The 22,431-nt window shown below is 47.5% G+C and overlaps 1 protein-coding gene across 1 annotated transcript in view; it reads left to right on the forward strand.

The window, feature by feature from the left end:
- Positions 1 to 22,431, forward strand: part of LOC126536695 (uncharacterized) — a 56,475-nt gene that overhangs the window by 16,965 nt on the left and 17,079 nt on the right. The window lies entirely within an intron of this gene.

The following is a 22,431-nucleotide window of genomic DNA, read 5'->3' on the forward strand; positions in this document are numbered from 1 at the left end:
GCTATTTCTTCCTGAACTGCATGTGAGACTGTGCAAACGTGAAAGGTTTCCGTAAATCCTTTGCGCCAATATTTACCGCTACCTATATTTACCGATTCACCGGAGAGCTTTAGCAACAAATTTACCAACTTTCCGTGAAGACATAGCGAAACTTTAGCGACTTCACTGCCGTAGGCTAGAGGCTCGCTCGAAAAAAAGAAAAGTTGGCAGCACAGCTATCGCGAATACTGTTTGTTGAAATCGTGAGCGAGGTTATGTGGTGAAGCGTTAGTGATGCCATATTGCGTGCGAAGACGTATTCTCCACGTGCATTGGTGCCGTTCGTGAAGCCGACAGATCTGTGGCCGAATGTGGGGTATCTGCGTGCACCTCCGGATAGACGCGCCAAGTGACGCGCCAAGGAAATCATTCTGGATTTTTGTCTAGAGCGTCTTTTTACGCTCGAAAAGCCGTTTCACCGCGAAAATTGCGAACTTGGGCTGATATTTCGCGGCAACGCCCATGCACCGGGAGTCACATAACACAAGCAGCCCCGTCCGAGCACAAAGTTTCAAGGATGTTTTGATGGCGAACGGGCTCACCGCGGCATCTCGCGGAGGCCGCGGAATCTGCACTCTATCATGGAATTTACGGAGCGCGTGGATATCAATTCCGAAACTTTATGGGTATAAAGTTCTCATAAACTTTTGATGAGAAAGGTGCATTGACATTTCCAAACGTGTGCTTTAGATTTTCAATTGCGGAACTTTGTAAGTTTAGTGCTCCCATAAATATTTGACGCCAAAGGTGCATTAGCTTTTCCAAAGTCGTACATCGGGCCATACAACGAGACAAGCCAAATCAACACACTATCAGGCAAGTTGACAAAGCCCGCAGCGAGGCCCGATGAGAGGAAGCGTTGTGGTGGTTCATGCGTGCCGTGTGTCTTTATTCTATGGTGCCGTCATGTCACATAAAAAAATATCAACATTTTTTTTCACCTGCGCCAAAGCATCCAGTGATGACATTAAAGCCAGCCAAGGTAACTACGTTCTTATTTATTTTTTCTACTTTGACTTTCAATCGCGAGCACACATTGAGCCTCTTCAATTTTTTTGTTCTCGTTCCTCTACCCATGCACGCGCTGCCAGAGCCAGCCAGAAGCATGCGTTTTTCTCGTGTTGCCCCGACCACCGCGCGGCGCACTTCGGTGCGCGTTCGGTTTTCTCTGGTCGAGTGCATTTTCGCCTGGCAGAGCTTTGGACGCTTTCTAGCTAGCAGACGAGAAAAAGAAACAATGGTCGCTAGCCGCCATCACTGTGGGGACTCGACGGATTGCACCGCGTTCGCTTGAGCGCAACCTCTCCAGAAAGTATTCTCTCGCCGGTGTAGGATACCGAGCATAGTATGCGCATGGTTCTTGGTGGACCAAGCGTCTCGTGCTTTCTTTGATATTCCTTTAATAGCCATATTAGTAGCCATATTAGTAGACATTCGATTGTGACCAACATACTTTGCGTACTTTGATTGTGACCAACATACTTTGAACTCATCTGCGCATATGAGTTTTGTGTCTTCTTTCTTTTTTCGCCTCAGTGCTCCCTTCAGTTGATAGTCGGCGTTCGTGTTGTCCACTTCTATACTCTTGTGTCCTGTCTGCACGCCTCACCTCTTTCTTTTCTTTTTTTCGCATAATGAATCCTTACCAACTAGCTCAACTTTCTGTCGTTCAAAGGAGTTTCATTCGGCGATAAATTCCAGGGACTGTCGTGCGGCGCACGTCCTCGTGGCACCAAGGCGCTTTCCGAGCCGAACATCTCCCTCGCGGCGCCCGCGACTATGGCCTGCCGAGTCGTTACGCGCCGCCAAACCCTTCGGCCGCGCCGAGTCTGGATACGATCCCGAGAATCCCGTTCGCGTCTGTCGACGGCCGCACTTGTGAACTCTGCGCCGTCGCTCCCGAGGCGCGCCTCGCCGTAAACGCGAGCGCCGGACGCGCTCGTTCAGCGCCCACAGTCTTGCAGCTGTTTTTGTTCGTCTTCGCAGCGCGGACTGAACGCGAGCCAAGAGCCACACCGCCCGACTGTGCATGTTTAGCGACGCTCGCTCCGAGCACGAGCGCACCGCACGTGCAACGTTCCGCTAAGGCGAGTAGTTTTAGCGACCACTTAGCGAATTAATTTTTTCTTTTGAGCCCGCACATTCGTGCAATTATTTATTACGCAGGATGTTGACAAAGCTGCATTCTGCGGCGCTACACATCTGGTGCATCGGGTACGTGAGCTCGGGCGCTGCTGGTTACCGAAGCATTCTTTAGCATTTACGCCCCGTCAAGCCGGCGGAAAGAGGGGGGTCTTCAGGCATATACGATACCCCCCCTCTCTTTACTACGCCACTGCACGTGCCGTCAGTGTTCACTCTTTTCTTTCGTTATTTCTTTCCGTACCTTAAACCTCTTCAATACACTGCAGCACTGGGAAGCCAACTGGCGACCCTGGACCAGGCCCGGCGAGCCGCTACGGCCAGTGGGGCTCTACAAGAAGGCTCCACCCGAGATTAACCCCACGGAGTTCCTTCGTACAATAAAAAGTTTATTCTCTCAATACACTGCATAGGGTAGCAAACCAAGCGTGCCTCTGGTTAACCTCCCTGCATTGCCTTACCCCCTTTTCTTCTTTCTCTTTCACCGCGTTGATCTAGTTAATCTATACCTTGTGGATAGTACAGCGTATGGGCGCTTAATTGGAGCCTCAATATATGACAAGCGATTGCCGAACATCCCCTTGATGAAGCAAGGCCAACACCTTTGGACTGTTGCGTCATGTTGGAAGGCTAAACCCTGCTTTGAGAGATTTGGTGGGGGGAATAGATCATGCGCAGGGTTGGCCGCGTAATCCGTTCCCTCCCGCGTGACGTCATGGCTAACAGCGCGGATGCCTTCTGTTATCTGGTAAGTATTGAATAACCGCCGCTGTTTGCTTCTCACCGTTCTCGTTTCGGTCGCCTTATGGCTTCACTGCTCAGAATGAGAAGTACCACTTTAGGTATCTAGGTGCAGTTGTCTTATCGCATTCACGATTTCGAGCAGTAATTCGACTCAGAACTTGGCGGTACTTTCGATTTTCGAACGTATGCATGCAGGTATTACGCGTGACTCTGCGCGGAGCGAGAACGCGCGATTGCCCGTATCCGGGCGATAGCGCAGTTGCGCACAATTGTCGAAGACGTTTGCGTTGTGTTTACGCGCTATTTTTTCACCGTGATCTGCGCAGTCTCCATCCGCCTAATGCTTCGGTTTAATTTCTTACATTTCATTTTCCTCTAGTGGGCGGAAAACAATGCGAGGAGAAATAGGCCGCGCGTTGTCCCGGGACCTTGTTTGTGCCGTGCCATGCGTCGTGCGAGGGAAGTTTCGTCGGTCAGGCTAGCGCACTGACCAGTATGTATAGGAACGTACACGAGTACATACGATTGAGGAAAGACGTTGAATAATATGTTCGCAACTCACCATCTGTGGGTGCCGGTCGGGGCCGGATATACGTAATTTTGTTCTGATATCCGGTACCCATATGTCACCTCGTAACTGCGTCGCTCATGAGTAACTTTCAGGAACAGCTTTACTGATTGCGTGAGCCTACAATCTTTCGCATTTGCTGCTTTATGCTGCTCAGGTTTACGTAATTATTCATATGGAAGACGAACTGATAACACGGAAAGAGGACGCGACCGGTGAGAGTTGCATAAGTCAAGGTCCACGTGCAGCTGCGGCAAAGTGTCTCGATGGCTGTGGCTGCTGAGGCCGAGGTCGTAGGTTCGACTCCATGCTGTGGCGGTAGCATTTCGATGAGAGCGGAACGCAAAAGCGCTTGTGTACTTTGATTACTAAACATTCTAAAACGGCGCGACAACTACGTTTGCGTGCCTTGCTTTGGGTGCACCTAAAAGAACCTCGGGAGCCATATTTTCCGAAGGACCTCTACATTTTTCGTTCCTTTTATGCCATTAGCCATGGCTTCTTAGGCGCCTCGTTTCCGTTATCGCCGGTATCGGCCACTCGTAGTGACGGACGATAGGGAATAAATAGTACCGGAGGAGAAGAATTTCGACAATGCGGAGAAACTGCAACCGCTTAGAGGTCTTCAAAATCAATCCCGTGTTCCTCCATTACAGCCTCTCCCGTATACCGTAAAATAATTTACACCCTTAAAAGTGAAAGAGGTTTTAAATGTGCCTAAACTCACACCCTTAGGGTGGGAGTTATAGACACATTTACACCCTTTTTCACATTTACGGGTGTAAATTATTTTACAGTATTGGCTACCTTGCGGCTCGGGTGCGTTAAACCGCGTATATTATTATTATTATTATTATTATTATTATTATTATTATTATTCGTTATTTGTTTTTTATTTATTTATTTATTTATTCTTCTTCATTTCTCATCAATTGATGTATATTTGTTTGCTTTGTCTATCACATTCATTGGCACGGTCCTACAAGCCAACTGAGGCTTAGACCGGCCTGCTTGTGTTGTTTTGTATATTTTGTGGCAGTAAACATTATTATTATTATTATTATTATTATTATTATTATTATTATTATTATCTTTCTTTCCTTCTTTCCTTAAAGACCCCACACGGGGGGTAATACATAAGGGGCGGGATCACAACAATATTTAAAGCAATATTAGTTAGGGTGAGAGAATCGCTGACACTTCTACCGTGAATGCAGATGAACTGGTGATGGCAGAGATGTCGTAAGGAAGGCCGTTCCAGTCCACACCTACACGAGGGAAACACGAGGACGAAAAAGTGACAGTGCGCGTTTTGGGGCGAGCGACGCTTAATGAATGACCAGTACGACGTAATGTTCGTGCCGGCGGTGAAATGTATGGTGCGATGGCGAGCGGACTGTAAAAAAAAAAAAAAAAAATTGTGTCATAGTGAAAAGCAGGCAATTCGACGGCGATACGAAAGAGCTGGTAAACTGGAGTCTGCTTTTAAGGATGATGCGCTGATGTAAGAATATGCTGAGTGAATAAACCTAGCAGTGCGATTTTGTACGGCTTCAGTTATTATTATTATTATTATTATTATTATTATTATTATTATTATGTAATCATGGCTTCCTTCTAAGCCTGCAGATTAATATTTCATTAATCGACCGCTTATACATATATATATATATATATATATATATATATATATATATATATATATATATATATAATAGAGAGAGAGAGAGAGAGTAGAAGAAACTCCAGTGAAAGTGCCCCAACGAAATATGTCGTGGCGACTGGATTATAATGCGCGCGACTGCGTAAGCCGTGCAGAGGCAAGCGCAGGCATGCAGCGTTTTTGATACCGTTCCAGACCACGTACACTGGATTATCGCCACTTTTTGTTTCTGTTCCGCTTCAATGGAATTCCTGGATCGCGTTTGAAGTAACTGTTTTCAGCGCACTTGTCGTTTATAGGTGTCAACTCACGCCGACAGCTTCCAGCGGCGTGCATAGTGAATGTGCACGCGCTTGGTTCATTGACTATTCCATGCAACGTTCCTGTAACCTGTAAGGACATCGTCGTAAAAGGACGCTGTCGGGAGTCTAGCGAATTGCACGGCAGGCATTTGGCATGTTATCAGTCTTGTCACCGTGACCGTACATCAAGCTCAGTTTGCTGCGCCGTAATTCTTGAATAGATATTCGTGCCGAAGCTGAACCGGTTTCCAGACCGACCCAACAGCTGGGCACTTTCAGTCTGTTTGCTTCAAGCAACTAACCTTTAGCGGATTTAGTTACATTTTACCCGGAACCATGCCATCGCGCAAACTCGTGCTGGAGACACGCAACTACATCGAAACGGGGCCGCAGCGGCGTATACGCTCCACGATCGCTATTGGCTTTACGCTCTTCGACAGCTGTGTTTCGATGTATACCTGTACCTTTGTTCGGATCGACCTCTTTTGAGAGGCGAAAACAGGTGCACGTAGTTCACTGCTGTCGGACGAATTCGTCGACGGCGGTCAGCGTCAGTGGTCTGTCGTCTTTTGTTTATCGCATTTTATTTTTCTGTCCGTCTGCGTGGTTGTGCGCTACGGTTTGTCACGATTCCGAACCAACAGGACCGAACGTCGCCAAGTGTTGGCTGCTTTTGTGCCTCGCTGAGCGCAGAGGCGCGCAACTTCGCGGCTGCCGCGTAGCTCGTAATTACTTAATTATGGGATTTTACGTGCCCAAACCACCTTCTCATTATGAGGCACGCCGTAGTGGAGGGCTCCGGAAATTTCGGCCACCTGGGGCTCTTTAACCCGCGCGGCTTTTCCAGACACGGCGATACACGATTAGGTTCATTTCATTCGGTTCCACCTTAAGGGCCCGAAGGCGTGACGTAAGGGAAGGCATTGAGTTGTTTTTCAGTAGCTCGGAAAGTGAACAACAGAATAATAAGAAAGAACAATAACAATGTAAACAATCGGAAATGGAAGAATGCAGTTTGTTAATAAATATACCTCACTAGCTGAAGAGTGTCGGTAATCTGTGACAATAAATTTGATTAAGAGCATTAATAAACCTGTAAAGTAGGATGCACAACAATAGTGTATCGTATGCGCATCTGTGCCTATCGGTGCACGTCGGTACCGATAGGCACAGATGCGCATACGATACACTATTGCCAGGCGCCGTATGCACGTCGACGCTTATCACGCTTTGTTTTCCCAGAGCTTATAATCATTGACTGAGAAGCGGGGTGTACTTGAGCTCGACTTAGCATCGAAGATATATATAAAAAAAAAAGGAAAAAGAAACGCGTTGGCAGTTAGTGTACACTGTTTGTTGGCACCGTGCCTTTGCGACATACTAGTGGAAGTTTGACCTGTGGCAGAAACTGTGAAGCGTCAGACTTTTGGGGAAGAGGAAGCTCCGCTATGGATGTTCACGATTGGGTGCGCGTTCGAAACCTGTATGAATAATGTCTAGGTTCATCGCATGCGCTGCGGTGTTATACACGCGAACACACGATGAAATTTTTTTCTTTGCGAGTATGGAACATCCGACCGCACTTAAACCTGCCAACTCTCCCAAGTTGTTCGTAAAATTTGCGAATTTGGGCTCCTTTTATGATTTTACGAATGGCGCGTCGTGTTTAACGAAATTCTGTTCGCGAGAAAAAGTTTCGAATGTGTTCGAAGATGGGACGGCGCAAGACGCCGTATATTAAACCAGAGGGGTACTCGCTTGGAGAAAGGTTATCATGTGTAGTTCCCGAAGCAAGGCGAAATCGTCGATAGCAGCGTCTTGGTGGAACGGGGTTACAACGACGCGCGTGTTCCATCAAGCCAGTGACCAACCGGGCCGTCTCACTCTCTTGACAGCAATGTCGCTGAAAGAGTCAGTGCGGTACAAAAAAAAAACAAAAAGAAAAAAACGATGCGTTGCTTATCAGTCTCTGCTGTTCCCTGTGTGCCGCGATTTCTGTGCGGCGTCTGAAGTTGTTTCATTCGTAACGAAGTGCGTGTGTACATACGCCAGAAAAGTGTGCGCTAAGGGCAAAGTATATTTGTGAACGCGTGCTATAAATTGCTGTGTGCGCCACAGCCGGCGAATGAGGCTGTCGAAGAGCGCACGGCGTATAGCCGGCCGAACTATTCTCGGCTGGCCTACATGCGGCAGAAGCCGTCGCGACGGCCAAGGCGTTGTGCCGCTGCACGAAGTCCCGGGATCGATTCCAAGGCCACGGAGCTCGCATTCAGGTGAAAATGCATTGCATAACTGTTCGTGTATTGCGCTTTCGCGTGTGTGAAATAGCCTCAGCTTGTCCGAATTGGTCCGGAGCCGTCGACGGTATACATGCTCCCTCGATCTCAAATCTCCTGGGTCGCTTCGGGGCGTTAAACCTTAAGATCAATCAATCAATCAATCAATCAATCAATCAATCAATCAATCAATCAATCAATCAATCAATCAATCAATCAATCGATCGATCGATCGATCAACCAAATTGACAGAAATAGCAAGAAAGAATTTTCGACGACCTTTCTCCGTACATTCCGTTCGTTCGGAGGAACGCGAGACCGTCACCTGCGGCAGCCGAACCGCAAACATTGCATTGTTTGCATCGCGCTCGTTCCCACGGTTGGCAAAAAGATAAGAAGCGAGCCGACCGGCGCACTCGGGTGTCACGAGTGGTTTGCACCGCGACGAGGGGTCGCGACCTCCGAGCGGCGGCTGCCGCATATAAAGAGCGCAGCCTTCCGCGACCTGATGCCACCATTTTCGCATTCGCGCCACGAAGCGTGACGGCGTTCGGCCGCGCTTGAACGTTCTCGCCTCGCGAATCCCGTCAACATGCCTGTCGCACGCACAAAGGTACGGATGCCTCCTTCCCGTCACTGAAGCGCCGAACGAGTATAAATACTCGACAGAGTTTCGGCGACATGATTTCAGCGCTCTCAATCTGGCGATGTGATCGAAGCGATAGCCGAGCGCTCTTAATTGGCTCGAGTTTTATTATTATTATTATTATTATTATTATTATTATTATTATTATTATTATTATTATTATTGATGCTGCATGTGGAGTATTGGCCAAGAGTCATATGGCGCTAGAAAATACGGTTAGTCCGCAGTCGTTGTCGTCACTTGTAACACGTCCAGTACTTATACACAAGTAAGCATTGCAGTCCGTACATAGTACCTATACTGTAGAATCGCGCATCGATTACGGCGAAACAGTCAATCACCCCGCACAGTTTAAGCTTAATAGCTTTGTGTTGTGCACTTCCTTTGTGGCCAACGCGCGTCATTTACGATATTAGTGAAGCAGCACACGCCGCGACAGACAACCAGTGTGCGTAGGCCGTTCCCGAAGGCACACATGCTGCTTCAGTGATCTAAAAGTGGGAACTGCCAATGTTTGTGTGCCTTGGTGGCCTTCGACAGGCATACGTACACGTCACGGGGTCGACGAGCATGCTTGGTGAGCTGCCTACTCTATAGCAAGGTGGCCTGACAATTTCGAAAGATTTTGAACAATGTCACCTCCGGCGTCCCCCAGGGTAGTGTTTCGGGCCTCTTATCATTTTTAATTTACATTAATGATCAGCCAGCGGGTATCTCCTCTAACATGCGACTTTTTGCAGGCTATTGCGTAATCTGCCGTAAACTAACTTCTTCAGCTGATCATCTTGCTTTCCAACAGGACCTGGATCTCGTAACTAATTGGTGCTCACGCTGGCAAATGTCTCTTAATACTGATAAATGTGAACTAATGACCTTCACCCGCAATAAATCAGCTTCAGGATCTAACTACACTCTTAATAACAGCCACGTAGCTCGCACAACGTGTTACCTTGGCATGCATCTTTCACCCATACTTTCTTGGATAGCTCACACAGATAAAATCACAGCACAGGCATCACGCACCCACGGCTACCTTATACGAGACCTTCACAACAACGCTCTTAGTTCGATCAAATCACTAGCATATCCAACATTCGTCCGTCGTCAACTCGAATACGTGTCATCAATTTGGTCACCTCATCAAACCTATCTAATCAACGGTCTTGAACGTGTTCAAAATCGTGCGTGCGTTTCATCGCCAAAGACTGCAGCCGTCATTCCAGTGTTACTAATATTAAATCTTCTCTGTCCTTATCCTCCTTAATGTCACGCAGAAAGATTGCTCTGGTCTGCTTATTTCATAAAATAACAAACCGTCAGCACCAAACCTCATCCTTCTCTCCCAACCGTTAAGAACGTCTCGCCGTTTGCACAACAAACGCTCCTTCAAACGTATCTTTGGGCACTCAGACGCCATCAATTCATCAGCGTTACCACTAGCAATTGAACTATGGAATAGTCTCCCTGATAATGTTGTCCACATTCATGATCCTGTTAACTTTCGTCATGAAGTAACCGCTATATTTTCGCGGCCAGTTGCTCTCATTAATTTTCTCTTAATTATGTTCACGCTTCTCGCTAACTTCTGTATTTGGCAATGTCGAGAGATGTACTCTTGCATTACTTCTGTAAAATATGGCGTTGTTAAATAATGTACCCTTACATTGTGTAGGTCGCCATCCATTCCGATAGCGTATGTCGCCTTCCGCTAACTATTATGTAACGTCACCTCGTTTTATGTACCTTAGTATACGTCTCATATACTCGTTATCTCTTTCCATTCTTTGTAATGCTTCAAATTCTGAATATATATATTGTTATAATCCTCCCCCTCGCACAATACTCCTGCTGGAACCTGCTAGGTTTTTTTAATGAATAAATAAATAAAAAAGGTAGGCATATGAGACGAGACCGTCTTTTATTTTTATGCTTTTTTATCTCTTGCACAGAGCCTTTCAGGAAGAACAATTACAAATAAGGCCGACAAAAAGTCGTAATCAACTGCACAGATAAGCAAGCACCTCTTAGCCAAGGGGAGAGAGCAGTGTCAAGTATGTCAAGTAACTTGTGCATTAGAGAAGCCGCTCTCGTCTAATTACAAGGCAATGTAGTATTTCTTTATATTTTTATTTATGCACATTGCCTGAAGCGCCTATGAAAGACACGATTGCAGGGAAGGTGGAGAAGGTGGGGGGGGACTACCATGGATAATAACCCACAAAAACCATGTGCGTACGTATATAAACAAAGCAATGATTAATAATGGAAAGGTGCGCTAATCTTCAAAACGAAGCTATTGAAGTAGAAGATAAGCACATTTTGTTGCCTCTTATGAAGTTAAGCGTTATATGTACGCTTTGGCAGTTACCTGTTGTTTGCTTAATCCAAATTAAATTTTGATAAAAGTAAAACAAACACGCGCCAAGAGCATAATAAAAAGACAAACACTTGACGTTTCAGAGCCCCTATACGGGTCTCTTGCTCAATGTGAACAAGGGACTCGTACGGGCTCCGAAACGGCTAGTTTTTGTATATTCATTATACTCTCGGTGAGTATGAAATCAATCATATCGTGGTTTTGGCACGTAAAACCCCAGAATTCCATTTTTTTTAAATCTCGGTGGACTGACCTTGCACTTTACCCGTCGCGGTATCGCGGGATCGCGACGACGACGCGGGTCGCGGGATCGAATCCCGTCCACGGCGGCCGCATTTCGTTGGGGGCGAAATGCGAAAACACCCATGTACTTAGATTTAGGTGCACGTTAAAGAACCCCAGGTGGTCTAAATTTCCGGAGTCCTCCACTACGGCGTGCCTCATAATCAGAAAGTGGTTTTGGCCCGTAAAACCCCATAATTCCTAACCTTGCACTTTAACCCGCGGGAAAGTTCTGAATGCCCTATATACGAGAGCTGAAATACTGCTGTTCTTTACCCGCGAAGCGGTGGCATTATGAAGGAACATCCCTCTCTGTCACCTGACGGCCGTCCTGTGCTTATACTATACAAGACACGATGTTGCGGGTTCGTTTCCTAGCCGCGGCGGCCGCATTCCTGTGGAAGCGTGCAAAAATTTCACACAACTCCAAGCGACCAACACCATCCCGCTGCCCTCCGCTACGGCCTCCCTCAAAATACAGGTGTAGCCTTGCGACGCAAGAAAGAAAACAAATCACACGAGAATTAACCTTTTCGACCATGCTTACGCCGCCGTAAAAAAGTATAGATGCGTCGAACTTGAAACGTACACACCTACCGCTGATCGGGCATATCGGTCTAGTAAAAAAATAAACATAAAAACGTTATTCACTCAGTGGACGCTGATACGCGTAGCAGGGTGTCATAATCGTCGGTCTACATTGATAGCGATATCGCGGTTTTCAAATTCCTGGTGCAAGCGAACCCTTGTCTATCTCTCCGGCGATTGCCTTCGGGCCTTTCATCGCTGTAACTGTTTCTCGCTCGTCACAGATAAGGCCGTGGGATGGGACCCGGCTGTGAAACGATGGTGACATTCGATAGAGGCTTGAACCGCCGTCCCCGACGGTGTCGCGTGGGCTTGGAATCTTTCCGCGTCGACTGATTCTTATCGGGCTGATGTACGAGTGGGCGCTGTAGCAACTCGTTCACCGCCACCTCCGCTGATAAGAAGCCAGCGGGCACAGAGGGCATGCTCACAAAGCGGGTTGGATGCCGTCCATGATTTTTTGCCGACCCGAGCTTTTTATGTGCGTTGGTCTAATCCGCCTGGAGTGACCCCACACGAGATTACACAGGGTGTCCCACCTAACTTTAGCCAGAGTTTAAAAATATGTGAATGCCACGTAGGTGGGCAGAACCAAGGTAATGATAATGAGATAATCAGTTGTTGAGATGTTGCCTTGAATAATTCTCAGTCACGTGTCACTATGAGCGACGTACCAGCGATGTACGTAGGCGCACTTGCGCATATGACGCCAGCCCTCCGCCTTGGAGCGCGGCGCCCGCGAGGAGAAGGGTAAACGGCGTTCGGTGTGAAGTTTCAGCTCTGTGCGCGGCGTTTAACGATGTAGACACGATCGTTAGCGTATTTCCTTAACTGGTACCTGCGCGGTGCTGGGTGGGTGTAAAGGTTTTATTTCCTCTTTAAGGACGACGGGTTTGTGCGACCATCTGTGACTATTAACACGATTTCTGTAAGACCACGCACGTCAGCAAACTCGCCGCAATTTTCTTCTTTCCTTCCCTCCTCTCTCTCCCTGTGATCTTTGTTTTCCCCTTTCCCATTCCCCCAGTGTAGGGTAGCCAACCGGACGTTATTCTGGTTAACCCCCTTGCCTTCTACTTTTCTCTTTCCTCCTCCATTTCCTCTTTCTTTTCCCGGAGCCCTATATTGATGGTTTAACTTGCATTAGGCTTAAGCGACGAGTGTATGTGATGACTGTGTTGGTTTATTTCCTGCTGAATGACCACTCTTCGTGCGCGTGAAAATAAACGCTCAGGAGAGCCGGAAAGTGTCATCTCGTGAAATAGGTGCTGCGATCCTTTGTTTTATATTGAGTATGCATGGTTCGTTTCGAAACAACCCATCGGATGTCTTCCTCGCACGTCCTGGCCGCTTTGTATTAGCGGGAGGGTAATGACCTCTTCCGGTTCGTTTCTTTCGAACATATGTGCTGAGCCGTACGTGTATCTAGCGAACGTGACTCAGCCCGTAGGTCTCGTATCGCCCGTTTACCACCCCATTGCACTGCAGCCTTCGCGTCGGGCAAATCGAACCCGCGGCTTCATACATCAGCAGGACTCCCTAGCCGACGAGCCGTCCACCGCGGCGGGATGGTTTGCTATGTGGTCAACGGAGCTGCGGGCCGTGCTTACAGTACACGTTGCCTGAATCCGAGTCGATAGGCCGCGACAGCCTTGGAGACCGGACCGCGCCTATATCGATCCGGCGCGTCGTCGCGTGCATTATGGTCTTTCAAACGTTCGCTTTTCGGTGCCTCACTATATAGTGGACGACGCGTTCGATCATTACAGTTCTCCGAGCTCCAGGTATAAATAGGAAACGGCAAGTTCGGCTGATGAAAAGTGGGCTGCATGACCTAAAATGCTGTTTTTGTTTAGCTGATTTCTTTGCTGTGGTGCTCGGAAAAGTGGCGCTTTATAGATACGCGGTCAATGGGTAACGCGTGACATTCAATACACCTTTGCGTGCTTTACGCCAAACACTGTGTGCCTCTCCTGAAACATGGGGCCTGTGGCGAGTTTCGCAGCCTGTATGGTTGAAGAGCTTTTGGATTGCATGTTGGCGGTATATATCCATGACTCCAGCCCCTGCGCTTAGTACTGAAGCCTTGCATCAGGGTTTGCACCGCGGTCCAAGGTACGGATACAGCTTTTGTCGGTGGGAGGCCGAGCGGACGTGAAAGAGGAAATGCCTTCTTCTAAATTTTACCATATATATAGCGCTCAAAAGTACGACAGCATGCTACTATCCTTAATATACTTGCCTTGTCTCGATCGGCTGCGTATACAACAGGAAAGCGCTTAGCACGTGTTTCTCCGCGTTTCTTTCCAATCTCTTTGTAGGTCATTAGGAACTACGATAGTGGACGAAATTAGGTGTAGTCAATTAGCGGCCAACAGTCTAAACAAGGCGGCTCAATAGCGAGTATATATGGTGAATGTCGCGCGCGCTGCCGTGTCCAATAATCCTTGCTGTTGTTCTTTTGCGTGCGCGCTTTTCGGAAGTACAGACTCGTTATACCTACCACACATGTGCCCCTTCAAAGGTGATTTACTCAAATACAGATATTTTTTCTGGACGTGCACCTTGGAGGATTCAAACAGGAAAATTAATGAAAGGAACAGCAACATTATACGTTGCACAGCGAACAAGCGGCTGCACATTCCTTGAAGCCTGCGGTGCCCATATCATTAATTTGTCACCCATTTATTAGGGCGCTTTCGCAGCGTTATTTTCAGCACAACTACAGTACTCGTGGAGCCTGACTACTGGAGGGGGTAATGGGGGGGTTATTCTGTAAGCTTTCACCTAGTGGACATGCCCATTTCGTCCGCTGCTGATTGACTGGGGGCTCCTGTCTCCTACGGACGCGTACCCCAGCCCAGCCAATCAGAACTTCAGAAGCAGACGAAATGAACACTTGTGAAAGGGAGGGTGGCAGCGCGATGCAGGACAAGAGTTCTTCCATTTGTGCGCGAAGAGACGCAGGAATGTAGCAGTCGTGGCAGCAACACTTAGTGTGGAAAGAGCGAGAGAAGGGTGTATCGCTTTCGGTATGCAATCCGGCGCCATGTTGCTCTCCCCCGAGCGCTTGAGATCTATAGTGCGACAAGCAGAATGAGGTAGGAAGCAGAGTCGCCGTTTCCGTAATTATATAGGTGAGTCCGTTACGTTCGGAATAGTTCACATGCTATATATTGATATCGCGCACTGAAAGGGTAGCGAGCATGGCAAGCGAGGAAGCCAGGCGGACCGGTGGAGGCCGAATGCGGAAGCACTGGCGGCAGTATCGGACGGGGCTTCGTATAGAACACGTTCAAGTTGTCCAACTCGCCCGCTGTTGTCAAGGCATAAGTATAGTACAGCCACGGTGCATCTGTACCAAAGGCGGAAGTTGGTGGAACTCGATATAGCCCGGGGCAAGTCCTTCGCATCGGCTCATCGGTGCTGAGATGGCTGAAGCGCGTCGTGTTTCCGCGAGGAAGCGGGATCACAGCGCATCTTAAGCATTGTGGAGAATAACTCGCAGAGCTCACAGTAGACCGAGGATTCGCAAAGGTTCGATGGAGTGTTTACTGAGTCGTGTCATCTATCCGCTTGCGAGGTCGTCCATCCTTGCTCGAGGGTTGCGTCGAGTGAGAGTTGTGGCTCGACGTGGTGTGCGAACAAGATAGGCATAAGTATAGTCGATGACGGGTGTTCGTGGAGGATAAATGGCGGTAGTATTGGGGTTGTCAAAGGTATGTGCTTAAGGTGTGGCATCGAAAAGCAAGTTGCTTGGCGCACTATTTGACTTGGGATTGGCATGAGTTTGTTGCTCATATTGACAGATAGTGGGGATCGTGGTTTCTGAGGCGTGATTTCCTTGTACAATGTCTCGTATGTGCCATCGTTGATAGACCGTTTGCCAGCCACTGTTTTATGTTTAGGTACATCTGCTGATTGCGTCTTGTCGAGGAAGAGTCGCGAACTGAAATTCTGGCGCATTGATGACGAATTCTCTGCTCTGCTTGAAAGCTGGCTTACTTGTCCGCTTAAATTGATTCCGTCTTTTGAAGAAATTGTTATGAAGCGAAACCGTGCTGGCTGTCTATTCCCTTTCGGCTATCTTATGCATCCTTTCTAAGGAGATCAAAGGAATAAAAAGAATCAGCGTCGAGTTAGCGGTAAATGCGAGAGAAATGCGTAAACATTACGTCTCATCTATTAGAGGTCCCGGATCGATGATTTAAAACCGCATTCAGCAGCGCATTGCAAAGTGTTGTTCAGGAGCTCACTCGACACACGCCCTGCCTATTCGCGGACCGAAGTGCGACTGCCAGAGCAGCCCACTGTCAGTTTCACTAATATATATATATATATATATATAAACGATCTGAACTGCTTTCCACACTTCACACATACACTTTTTTTTTCCACTTTGATTCTCCTAATGCCAACGCATTAATCATAAATACGGAAGCCATGGAGCGCATGTTGTAAATAAATACTTGATATCGCTCGCACACGCAGTCAACTTTTTAAAACACGTCAACATTTGGTTTTAAGTTAATGTTACCTGGATTTTCTTACACATTCCCCGGCTTAGCATCTGGCCATCTCCTGGCACTCTTTGCGTACATTCGGTCATCTGCGGTTTGACCGCGTACCTAGAGCGGTGCCCCGGTGCATTCACCGTTGTCGCTTGGCGCCGAATTCGAACGCACTCCGTGAGGCCTCAGCGATCGGGGTCGCGGAACCGGTCGGCGACTTAAGTTATGCACTCTTCGCACTTCGGCTGCCGTGCGTGCCCTTGACCTTGTCAATCATCTCGCGGCGTTCCTTCAGCTCGCGTTCTTCTCTCCGATTTTGTCGATTGCTTTGACTTGCACATACGTGTCCGAGGGTAAAGGGGAGAGGGAAGGAGCACGAGCGTCCGCCGACCGCTTTGCCACGAAGGCTATTGGACCACTATACGAGTGGCCGCTGGCCTGGAGCGACCCCGATAGTCCAAACGCGAGGTAACGGCGCCGTGTTCCGTCTTTGACGTGGAGGTAGTATTGGCTAATGCTGGCAAAAATAAGTGCGTGCGTGCGTGCGTGCGTGCGTGCGTTCAAGCCGCACGTCTTTGGGCGAAAGGTTGTGCGGACTGAGCGTAAGTCGCTGCCGATACCTAAAAATAGTTTTCGGGGGGACATTTTCTGGCCCTATACGTGAAGCTACAAGGAACAAGACACGAAAAATAAAGAAGAAAAATAAAAACGCCATTGATGGCTGGTGAGGTTTTCCCATCTTGGCGTAGAACGCGGCCCCGGCTTACTTACGCTCTCTTTCTCGTTCTGAACGCGAGCGCCCCCGATTTTCTGGTCTTCCGCGCATGCATAGACGACACCCATGGTATTGGTCTCTAGCCCTTCGGTGTCTGCACAGTGCAAGCTGCGTAAGCTCTTTCTGCTTTGGTTTCGTTCTCACTTACGTCTAGCGTGCACATAGCGGATTTTTCCCTCCCTATGCGCCTTGATGCTACGAAGTGCGTTGAGAGCCCACGGAGCACGACGTCGCAGGTCTGGCGTGCGACGCCATGGCATTATTCCTTCGTCGACAGCTAGGTCTAAGGAGAAAAAAAATGATTTATAGCACCCTTGCGCGTCCATATTTGTTCGTACGTGTTCTAGTACCTTGAAGAAACCATGTTAGAAATTAAAGTTTGATGTTTGCTTGTGGAACGCTAAGCTCCGTGCATTATTTCTTTCGTTATCTTATCAAGCGTGAGGTCACTGCTTTCTCTTTAACGTGCGCCTCGCGACCCCGTTGCTTCAAAGACGACTTGCGAAAGGCCTTCAGTGGAACGCTGCTCTGGAAACCTCCGAGTACTGTCCTTCCACACTGGCCTCCGCGGAAAAAATGGTTCAGGAGCTTTTCGTCATTTCATTTTTCGTGACAGCGCTAGAAAGCAGAAATAAGGACAGGATGGTGTCGTTGGTGCGAAACGTTTGGAGCTTGTTGCAATCTGTTGTCATTACTTTTTTTTTTTTAAGAGTCGCATCTGTAGACCTCACCGGCGCGTTCTTGAAGAGGGAACCGGAAGTCCTGTCAACCTAAATTTATGTGATAGCAAAGTGCTGATAATTCTAGCGGTCGATCGAGCAACTATGCTTGAAAAATATATCAAATGGAACGAAGATCGGTGTCTTGTGCTTCAAAACTGCGTTGAAACAAACACAGCAAAAACGCTTGTGAAATATTGTTCGCAAGTTTCGCAGGGGTTCAACACGTCGGCAAGCTTTTACGCAAAAAAATTGCAGTTCACGTAACGGCATGCGTGAATATATCATCATCATCATCATCATCAGCCTAGTTACGCCCACTGCAGGGCAAAGGCCTCTCCCATACTTCTCCAACTACCCCGGTCATGTACTAATTGTGGCCATGTTGTCCCTGCAAACGTCTTAATGTCATCTGCCCACCTAACTTTCTGCCGCCCCCTGCTACGCTTCCCTTCTCTTGGAATCCAGTCCGTAGCTCTTAGTGACCATCGGTTATCTTCCCTCCTCATTACATGTCCGGCCCATGCCCATTTCTTTTTCTTGATTTCAACTAAGATGTCGTTTACAAGCGTTTGTTGCCTCACCCAATCTGCTCTTTTCTTATCCCTTAACGTTACACCCATCATTCTTCTTTCCATAGCTCGTTGCGTCGTTCTCAATTTCAGCAGAACCCTTTTCGTAAGCCTCCAGGTTTCTGCCCCATATGTGAGTACTGGTAACACACAGCTGTTGTACACTTTCCTTTTGAGGGATAGTGGCAACCTACTGTTCATGATTTGAGAATGCCTGCCAAACGCACCCCAACCCATTCTTATTCTTCTGGTTATTTCAGTCTCATGATCCGGATCCGTGGTCACTACCTGCCCTAAGTAGATGTATTCCCTTACCACTTCCAGTGTTTCGCTACCTATCGTAAACTGCTGTTCTCTTCCGAGACTGTTAAACAGTACTTTAGTTTTCTGCAGATTAATTTTCAGACCCACCCTTCTGCTTTGCCTCTCCAGGTCAGTGAGCATGCATTGCAATTGGTCTCCTGAGTTACTAAGCAAGGCAATATCATCAGCGAATCGCAAGTTGCTAAGGTATTCTCCATCAACTTTTATCCCCAATTCTTCTCACTCCAGGCCTCTGAATACCTCCTGTAAACATGCTGTGAATAGCATTGGAGATATCGTATCTCCCTGTCTGACGCCTTTCTTTATAGGGATTTTGTTGCTTTCTTTGTGGAGGACTACGGTGGCTGTGGAGCCGCTATAGATATCTTCCAGTATTTTTACATATGGCTCATCTACACCCTGATTCCGTAATGCCTCCATGACTGCTGAGGTTTCGACTGAATCAAACGCTTTCTCGTAATCAATGAAAGCTATATATAAGGGTTGGTTATATTCTGCACATTTCTCTATCACTTGATTGATAGTGTGAATATGGTCTATTGTTGAGTAGCCTTTACGGAATCCTGCCTGGTCCTTTGGTTGACAGAAGTCTAAGGTGTTCCTGATTCTATTTGCGATTACCTTAGTAAATACTTTGTAGGCAACGGACAGTAAGCTGATCGGTCTATAATTTTTCAAGTCTTTGGCGTCCCCTTTCTTATGGATTAGGATTATGTTAGCGTTCTTCCAAGATTCCGGTACGCTCGAGGTTATGAGGCATTGCGTATACAGGGTGGCCAGTTTCTCTAGAACAATCTGACCACCATCCTTCAACAAATCTGCTGTTACCTGATCCTCCCCAGCTGCCTTCCCCCTTTGCATAGCTCCTAACGCTTTCTTTACTTCTTCTGGCGTTACCTGTGGGATTTCGAATTCCTCTAGGCTATTCTCTCTTCCACTATCGTCGTGGGTGCCACTGGTACTGTATAAATCTCTATAGAACTCCTCAGCCACTTGAACTATCTCGTCCATATTAGTAACGATATTGCCGGCTTTGTCTCTTAACGCACACATCTGATTCTTGCCTATTCCTAGTTTCTTCTTCACTGTTTTTAGGCTTCCTCCGTTCCTGAGAGCCTGTTCAATTCTATCCATATTATAGTTCCTGATGTCCGCTGTCTTACGCTTGTTGATTAACTTAGAAAGTTCTGCCAGTTCTATTCTAGCTGTAGGATTAGAGGCTTTCATACATTGGCGTTTCTTGATCAGATCTTTCGTCTCCTGCGATAGCTTACTGGTTTCCTGTCTAACGGCGTTACCACCGACTTCTATTGCGCACTCCTTGATGATGCCCATGAGATTGTCGTTCATTGCTTCAACACTAAGGTCCTCTTCCTGAGTTAAAGCCGAATACCTGTTCTGTAGTTTGATCCGGAATTCCTCTAGTTTCCCTCTTACCGCTAACTCATTGATTGGCTTCTTGTGTACCAGTTTCTTTCGTTCCCTCCTCAAGTCTAGGCTAATTCGAGTTCTTACCATCCTGTGGTCACTGCAGCGTACCTTGCCGAGCACGTCTACATCTTGAATGATGCCAGGGTTCGCGCAGAGTATGAAGTCGATTTCATTTCTAGTCTCACCATTCGGGCTCCTCCACGTCCACTTTCGGCTAACCCGCTTGCGGAAAAAGGTATTCATTATACGCATATTATTCTGTTCTGCAAACTCTACTAATAATTCTCCTCTGCTATTCCTAGAGCCTATGCCATATTCCCCCACTGACTTGTCTCCAGCCTGCTTCTTGCCTACCCTGGCATTGAAGTCGCCCATCAGTATAGTGTATTTTGTTTTGACTTTACCCATCGCCGATTCTACGTCTTCATAAAAGCTTTCGACTTCCTGGTCATCATGACTAGATGTAGGAGCGTAGACCTGTACAACCTTCATTTTGTACCTCTTATTAAGTTTCACAACAAGACATGCCACCCTCTCGTTAATGCTATAGAATTCCTGTATGTTACCAGCTATTTCCTTATTAATCAGGAATCCGACTCCTAGTTCTCGTCTCTCCGCTAAGCCCCGGTAACACAGTACATGCCCGCTTTTTAGCACTGTATATGCTTCTTTTGTCCTCCTAACCTCACTGAGCCCTATTATATCCCATTTACTACCCTCTAATTCCTCCAATAACACTGCTAGACTCGCCTCACTAGATAGCGTTCTAACGTTAAACGTTGCCAGGTTCAGATTCCAATGGCGGCCTGTCCGGAGCCAGGTATTCTTAGCACCCTCTGCAGCGTCACAGATCTGACCGCCGCCGTGGTCATTTGCTTCGCGGCTGCTGGGGACTGAGGGCCGGGGTTCGATTGTTGTATTCATATAGGAGGTTGTGGCCAAGTACTGCACCAGGGTGGCCAATCCTGCTCTGGTGAGAGAGTGCGTTACCGGTTCTGGTCACCGGGATCAGGCCGCACTCCAGGCCTGTTTGTGCAATTTTCTCAGCACACGGTTTTTTTTTTTTTTTTTGTATTTTCCGGTGGAGAATAGCGCGGCACCGGGATTTGAATCACGGTCCTCTTGCACTGGAGACGTGCAAGAGGACCGTCAGTGGGCTCCAAATTTAGGGGCACCGTCTCGTCCTCCTCTCAAAGCGAGTTCTACAGCACGTGACGGGCTTTCACGTAACTTATTTTACTAGCGCTCTGGGCACTTTCAATGTGCTCCAAATCAACGTGCTCGTCATACTGATTTGGTGTCATAAGATATTTGAGCAGGGAAAGTATACAGAGGGATATCATTAATTGGCATTGAGTCCTTATAACGCCACTTGTCTGTAGCTCAACACATTGTCTCAGGAATGCCCTGGGAATCGCGCGATTAAGTTCACTGCGATCGACAGCGTGTGCGTTCAGTTTCCCTCCCTCGATCTCTTCTTTTGTTTGACCTATTTCACTTCAGTTACCCGTGAACACCGGACACTCTGCTGACTCGTGGAAATCAGGGCCGGTATTTTGTAGCGATGCCTTTTCCGATTCTATGCCTTTTCAGGCTTTTTGCGCTTGGCCACTGGTCAGAGCGACGGTCTGCCCACATCAACGCGATCAGGCGGCCGTGTGTGGTGGATGATAAGAATAGCATAGAATAAGGCATAAGGCATCGCTACAAAATAGCGGCCCTGGACAGACTGCCTTGTCCTATCGCTGCTGTAGCCATCTCGATGGAACGAGCAGGAAGGAGTGGGGTTTGTCCGGAAGTTGCGTTATTCGGTTAAAGCACGTTGGCGGGCTAGTTGCTTAGAATCCATGATAGAGTGTATAAGCGCGACTGAACAAGGACGTAGAAAGAAACATACACAGAGATAGCGCTTCACTTTCAACTATAGATTTTATTTTCGTGCGCACCGATATATAAGCCGCACGAAAGTGGAATGGCATAGACAATGTTATGAGTGATGTTATGAGTGCAGGTTACAAATTGCTCGCAATTTGAGTAGTACATGCGTGCCTTCTGTTATTCTGTGTATTAACCTGTTTGCATATAGCTTCTGGAGGCGCTCAGGGGCAAAGAAAACCACGTCCACCCCCGATCTTGCCGCTATTCTTCTGAGATTATGTGACATAATCTCAGAAGAATGTCTACGCCATTCCACTTTCGTGCGGAAGAATGTATGTTGGTGAAACCGGTAGATGCATCAATGAGAGATTAAAAGAGCATCGATATAACGTCACTAGGGTAATCTCGGGTCATTTGACTATTCATTGCCCAGACTGTTCCTGCAAAACCATGTTTGAAAGTACTTCCATTCTGTATAGGGCTCAAAGCAGGATGACAAGGGAACCTACGAACCTACAAAGCCTACGAAATTGCAAAATTACAGGAAAGGTGTGTGAGCAAGCCATCAGTGTCGCTATCTGAAAAGGAAATACG

The sequence above is a fragment of the Dermacentor andersoni genome, chromosome 4 (assembly GCF_023375885.2).
Source record: "Dermacentor andersoni chromosome 4, qqDerAnde1_hic_scaffold, whole genome shotgun sequence".
Taxonomy (NCBI): Eukaryota; Metazoa; Arthropoda; class Arachnida; order Ixodida; family Ixodidae; genus Dermacentor; species Dermacentor andersoni.